We start from the raw sequence: 6542 nt of genomic DNA on the forward strand, positions 1-6542 counted from the left end.
TACTTAAACATACCAGCCCAGTGAGTGACTCCAGGCTTCAGTTTAGAAAGTTATAGGGTACCAACAGCAAGGTCTGTTTCTGCAGAACCCCCCAGCACAGCTCTGAGCTGGGACACGCTGTGGCTGTGTTCAGTGCAGGGTCTCCAAAGGAGCTGTCCTCACAAACCAAGAGCTGCAAGCCAGTCTTTGTGCAGAGGACACTTCTGACCTCCATCCTCATTCAAACTATCCAGCAGACAAACTGGAGCTGACCAGGGCCAGCTAAAATCAAGCTGCTTTAAATCCAGATTTAAACCTCCTCATCCCCACCGCTTACCAAAGCACTGTATTCTAACAGGACTGCCTGTCCTCCATGGCTGCTACAGCCAAGCAGGGTGTGTACCAGTTCCCCGTGCTCCAGCAGGCTCTGTCACAGCTGCTCTGGGGACCCTGCAGCAGGTTTGGGGTCCTTGCAGCAGGTTTGGGGTCCGGGTGTCCCCGGCCCCGCCCTGAGGGACCGAGGCGGCGGCACAGCGCCCCCTGCCGGCCGGGCAGAGGACCCCAAACCATCCCTGCACCAGACCCCAAACCACCCCTGCACCAGACCCCCAAACCACCCCTGCACCAGACCCCCAAACCATCCCTGCACTGCAACAAACCCCAAACCCATCTCCCCAGCATTCAGGGCTGCCCAGGATCAGTAACCTACCATTACAAATTTATCCTGATGCAGAGCTTGAAACCTGACCTGAGCAACTGTTCTTGCAGAGGCAGTAAAACATGCCAAAGAACACGTTTCAGCTGCATCTGTCCCTCCAGCTCCCACTGGACAAGCACTCTCTCCTCCCTACAGAATGTTTGCTGGTAGGTCTGCTCATTACATTAACGAAAGTAATTGTATTAGCAGCAGTTCTGGTCCCTCACCAATAAGTAGTTTCAAGAGATCATGCCTGCTTACATTAATTCAATGAGAAAAATCTCTACTCAATTTAATTGAAGACTGCTTTGAATAGTAGCTGATTTTCCATCATTGCTGTTTCCTACTAAGCATGCATGCCAAAGGCCACTATGAGCTCAGACACGGAAAGTCCCACACCAGAACCACAGACTGATGAGTTATGCAGAGGCTGAGCAGAGCCTGCACCTCTCCCCAGACCTGCAGCACAGCAGCAGCCACAAGCCTCAGCCAAGCAGTTCTACTCCAAGGTGCGTGGAGCTCTGCTGCCATAGGATCATGCCTCTTCTGTTCTCTTGGCTTGAGGCAGCAGGCTCTCCAATTCCCCAAACAACTGGGAGGTCCATGAATGAGCTGTTAAACATGGGTCAAGAATTTCAGTCACCAGCCAAACTCACCCATTATTCAGGTTTTATTGCAAACAGGCTCCCAGCAGTACAGAAACACCGGGCTGCAGCATCCCTTGCCCACTTCACAGGCTGCCAGGGACACACCACTGAAGCTTTCTGCATGGCAGGGGAGAACCAAGCCCTGACTCCCTTCCTCACACACAAGGCCATCCTCCCACACCTGACAGCTGCTCTGAGGAGGCTTCCTTGCCCTTCATGACTATGGCCGGATAACAGAGCTGCCAGGCAGGGAATGCAGCCCCTGCAGACATAAGCATCCAACTGCATCAAACATGCAAAAGCTCCAGAATCCATTCCAGTTACATGCCTTGTACCCAGGGGACAAAAAAATGTAACACCCTCCATTTAAGTTGGCAGGACACAAATTAATCACTCCTGACAGCTTTGAGACGTCAGGAGTTGCAGGCTGATGGAATGCTGTGGCTTGAATGAGGATTCCAGGAAGCAGCATGGGAGCAGCAGAACCATCCATCTTCAGCAGAGCACTGAACCTGCAGCAAGACCCAGGACAACTTCTCATAAATCTCAACCTGTCAAGAGAACAGCCAATATTTTGTTTATCCACTGTACCCCAGCTTTCAAATCCACCCTAGTCCCCATAAAAATATTAGACAAGGGCTGCTCTGCACAGAAAAGTTTTCTCCCTGCCAGGCACTCCAAATAGGATGAACTCAAACTGCACTGTGGGAGCTTTTAGAGCACAACATCAGCCAGGGGGAGCTAAGGGAACAGAGTGTGCCAGAGTAACAGCTCAACCAGCCCCACCATTTGAACTGAGCACCTGTGTCCTTTTGCTCAGAGCACAATCCTGCCCTTCAGGACTTTAGCCTCCCTGAAGACAGAGCAGCTGCACCTCAACAGCAACATGAGGCTGGAACTGGATGAGCCAGTGGCAACAGCTGTTCATCTGAAACTCTGGTAAGCACGTTTTCTGAAGAATTAGTCAAATGCTAACCAGACAAGTCTTCAGATGTCACATAATTTATCTTCAAGTGACAGAAAGAAAACCAAAAGCAATCCCACTCTTGCAAACAGACACATTGCTAAAAGCATGACTTACATCCACTTGAAGACACTGAGAACCTCCCATGCTGGGAGGGGACCCGAAAAACTACAAAGAACAAAAGCTCCTGGACTCTTCAAGAAGTACCTCGTTTTAACACTGCTCAAATGGGGCAAGACAAAAACATTACACTTATGCCCTTGAAAGTTTAATTGAAATCTTTCACACCTCTCTGCCACTAATTTGCGATCTTTGGAAAAAAAATTCAACAGGAACTTCCCTGCAGGAAACTGGAATATTTTAACAGGGATACTCAGATTTTAGTACTTACAAGGGCCCCTCCTGCAATAGTAATCCCCACTCTGCCAAACCTCCAGGGACTTTAACTTGTCAAGGCACTGCAGAAGCAACTTCCTTGGGGAAAGGCATTCTATTTTTTTTTCTTTTAATTAAAGCCAGTGAACATAGGTGAATTAAAGACTTACCATTCTCCCCTGATAATGAGACACACGGTGGAGCAAAGCAGACAACTGCCCACATCACACGTTGTCAGCTGCAGCCTTAACTTCAGGTCTCCCCAAGGCTCAACACCCAACATCTGCCTTCACAGTGCCCTGGGTAAAGCCAAAGGGAACCATCAATATTTTGATATTACAATATCAAAATTCTGCTTCCAGTATTTTGGGCACTTGCAAACACCAGGGTGTGGGACACAGAAGCACTTCCCTGCTGGTGCATCAGACACGATCTGGCTTGAACAGCAAGAAATCAACACTGTCGCTCTGATGGGGAAAAAATTCAGTCATCATTTACACCAGCAAGTCCCTAGGAGCTGCAACTGCAGTAGCTATGCCACACTCCCACCTTTCCTGGCAGAGCTATGCCCACACTGGCAACTCCTTTGCACTCCCCTACCCTGGCCAGCAAGAGTCAGGGCAGAGGAGCCCAGCAGCCCCTCCCACAGGAACACACTGCAGCAGGAAAGGCTCCTGCTCCTTACTGAGGCAGCCCATCACCCAGGGAGTCAAATGAGTCCACGGAACACAATGCAGGAGGGAAGCAAACAGGGCAGAGCTGTAAGCCACCATGCTGCTCCAGCTCAACACACATGAGCAGCTTGCAGCTTCCTGGTCTGCTGGTTGCTGTTCACTTTGGACATGATAGAACAGGAGGCCCAAAGACCTCAATGCAATGCTTCTACAGGAGGAAAATCCCTGTACTCTCACTTCTACAGTACCTAGATTAAGACTCAGCAGTATGGTCTCTACGGATAAACTGGAAGCAATTCCCTTGAAGAAAGGTATTTCTTCCCATCTTCCTTATTTTCCCTTCCCTTCTTTTTATATTTAATTAAACATATGATTTACACTTACTTCAAAGACTTACTGTTATTTGCTAGAGGTTCAGGCATGGTGGAGCAAAGCAGACAACTCCCCACACACTTCTTCACTGTCAGCTGCAGCCTTAACTTCAGGTCTCCCCAAGGCTCAACCCCCAGCTGCAGCCTTAACTTCAGGTCTCCCCAAGGCTCAACCCCCAGCTTCAGCCTTCACAGTGCCCTGGGGGTAAAGACAAAGGGAACCATCAGCATCAGGCCCCTGACTGCAATATTTTGGGCACTTGCAAACACCAGGGTGTGGGACACAGAAGCACTTCCCTGCTGGTACATCAGACATGATCTGGCTTGAACAGCAAGAAATCAACACTGTCGCTCTGATGGGGAAAAAATTCAGTCATCACTTACACCAGCAAGTCCCTAGGAGCTGCAACTGCATGGTCACAGCAGCTGTGCCACACTCCCACCTTCTCTGGCAGAACTATGGGCCAGGGAAGGAGCTCATGTAAATCCTTCCCCCAAAAAAGTGGTTGGTTGGCATGCTCTAATGTACACAGGACAGGAAAATATTCCCAAAAAACAGAGAACACCGATATATAGGGGTTCTATAGCAGAATTCGAGACAGCCAAGACATTTAACAGAGAAAGAGCAGGCAGGTAGAGAGTAACAGGTTATTATTGCCTTTTGCAGCACCAAGTCCGGTATCCACGCGAGGCTCCCGTTCCCACTGGCAGCAGCTGTGCGGTGCCCGGGGCCACGAGCACCGAGCGCCGGGACCACGCGGTGCCCGCGGCAGGAGGGACACACGCCCGGCAGCTCTCCAGTGACACCACCATGGCGGCCCGAATAATTCAGGAACTCTTTTGAAAGAGCTAGTATGAACAGGAGCGGTTTTAGCCCGGTACGGAACAGTTATTTTGCAGACTTACCGCCTGGCCCCGGCAGAGGCTCGGGCCTGCGGGCGCACGCCGGGGAAGTGCCCTCATGGCCGGTCTCGCTCCGGGCAGGGCGCTCCCACAGGCCTTGGGCTCCGCCGCGCCCTACGGGGAAACAAAGCACAGTGAGTACCGAGCACCGGGAGCAGCAGACAGCCAGCACCGGCCCGCGGCCGCTCCGCTGGTGCGTCAGACACGACCTGGCTTGGACAGCTATAGTCAACACTGTCGCTCTGACGGGGAAAGAGTCATCACCGCTACCAGCGAACGCCCGGGGAGCTCCGTGTGACCTTGCCGGGAAGAGCGGCCCGAGGCCGGCGAGGCGCCCTTGGGGACAGGCCCCGGGCCGAGCGGGAGCGGGGCGGGCACACGGCGCGGCGGACGCCTCAGGGGCACACGGACGCCTCCGGCCGCCGCCGGGAAGCGGCAGAAGGGAAACCCCGCGCCCTCCCAGCCCCGCCTGTACCCGTACCCACCTCAGCCGGCGCGCAGCAAGAGGCCGGGCGGGAGCAGCGCGCTGGAATTTATGGGATCCGCAGGCCCCGCCCTGGGCCCGCCCGCGCTGAGGGGCCGCGATCGCCGCCATGGCGGGCGGTGCCGCGGGCCCCTGCGATGGAGCCGCTCCTGCTCTGCTCTGCCGGGAGCAGGGGGCCGGGCCGCCTTGCTCGGCCCTGCCCTGCCCTGCACTGCCCTCCCCTCCCCTCGCCGCCGCCGCCGCCGCCGCCGCCATTTCGCGGTGCTCCGCGTGGCCCGGGCCGGTGGAGGCGGCCGGGAGGGTGAAGGGCGGTGAGCAGCGCAAACCCGCGGGGTCGGGCCGTTTGCTGTCCTTTACTGGGATGGGCGAGCGTGGCTTTGGACATTTGCTTTTCTTTTACAAAATAAAATAAAAACCAGCAGTGAGGCGCCGCTGCAGCGCCAAGATGCACCGCGGCCGTGCTCAGCCCGCAGCAGCAGCCGCCGCACCCTGCTCGCTGTGCCCAGTCCCGGCCCGGCTCCTGCTGCTCCCGGGGCTCGGCTCGGCTCGGCTCGGCTCGGGGGGGGGGACCCGGCCCTGCCTGGGCTACACGTCACAGGGATTTGGCTTTTAGCTGCTTTAGGCAGGTAAATTATAGTGCGTCAAATACTTTGCCACTAAGTAGCGCGAGGAATAGAATAGAAAGCAAAGGATGTGTCTTGAATGAAAACAACCCAGTTTGTAAGCCAAGCACTGCCGTGAGTGGTGATTGTTATAGCTAAAATTGACCTTGGGAACGGCGTGTGAGTGCAGTGATGCGGCTCTGGTGGAGCCCTGCCACACGCCGGTGGCATGGAGGTGCTCCCTGAGCAGGAGGGAATCTCTCATCCCTCCGTGCCCGTCCATCCCTCCCTGTCCATCCCTCCGCTCCGTGCCCAGGAGCTGCCGCCGCATCAGCCTGAGCTGTGCAGGAGTTTCTGTGTCTGGAATAACACCAGCCCGAGAGATGGGGCTGAAATGGAGTCACGCAGGGCCACGGGCAGGGAGAGGAACAAAACCAGAAGCCTTTATATCAGCACGGACTAAACCCAGGAGAGGAACAGCTGTGTCCTGCAGGAAGAAGCTCTGGTCCAGACTGGCTCACAATCATGTCATGGCTCCATGCTTTGTTTTTCATACACACTGCTTAATTCAGCTCCCGTTAAAATGCTTTTTCCAAGTTAAGTGTGTTTGTAGGCAACTAATTTTTGAAAGCAGCTTATCAAGCAGGAATAAATATCAATGCTGTTAATCCAGGTTCCAGAACACCAAAAGATGAAAAGACAATCAAAGGAAGGATATTTTAAGAGGATTACAGGGAAAACTAATCTTGTTACACTGCAAAACCCTGTTACATGTACAACACAAAAGGAACTGTAAACGTGATTTGTGTTGCCTAGCTTGGCAAGGAAGGGAAAGTGGGAAGGTCT

The 6542-nt window shown here is 53.6% G+C and overlaps 1 long non-coding RNA gene and 3 other non-coding genes across 5 annotated transcripts; all 4 read right to left on the reverse strand.

Annotated features, from left to right (window-relative positions):
- Window positions 1-1328: 1328 nt before the first annotated feature.
- LOC134051352 (uncharacterized) lies at window positions 1329-5221 on the reverse strand. Of its 2 annotated transcripts, none has more exons than XR_009933779.1 (5): window positions 5096-5221; window positions 4614-4724; window positions 3734-3906; window positions 2833-2961; window positions 1329-1874 (listed from the first exon to the last, which is right to left on the reverse strand). It is a non-coding gene; the product is annotated as an uncharacterized LOC134051352 (long non-coding RNA). The 2 variants fall into 2 exon arrangements; XR_009933778.1 differs by having other exon boundaries at window positions 3721-3906.
- LOC134051561 (small nucleolar SNORD12/SNORD106) lies at window positions 3076-3166 on the reverse strand. The gene has a single exon (XR_009933791.1). It is a non-coding gene; the product is annotated as a small nucleolar SNORD12/SNORD106 (small nucleolar RNA).
- LOC134051562 (small nucleolar SNORD12/SNORD106) lies at window positions 4007-4097 on the reverse strand. The gene has a single exon (XR_009933792.1). It is a non-coding gene; the product is annotated as a small nucleolar SNORD12/SNORD106 (small nucleolar RNA).
- Window positions 4800-4884, reverse strand: LOC134051563 (small nucleolar SNORD12/SNORD106). Its single transcript, XR_009933793.1, has one exon. It is a non-coding gene; the product is annotated as a small nucleolar SNORD12/SNORD106 (small nucleolar RNA).
- Window positions 5222-6542: the final 1321 nt, after the last annotated feature.

The sequence above is a fragment of the Cinclus cinclus genome, chromosome 18 (assembly GCF_963662255.1).
Source record: "Cinclus cinclus chromosome 18, bCinCin1.1, whole genome shotgun sequence".
NCBI classification, from domain to species: Eukaryota; Metazoa; Chordata; class Aves; order Passeriformes; family Cinclidae; genus Cinclus; species Cinclus cinclus.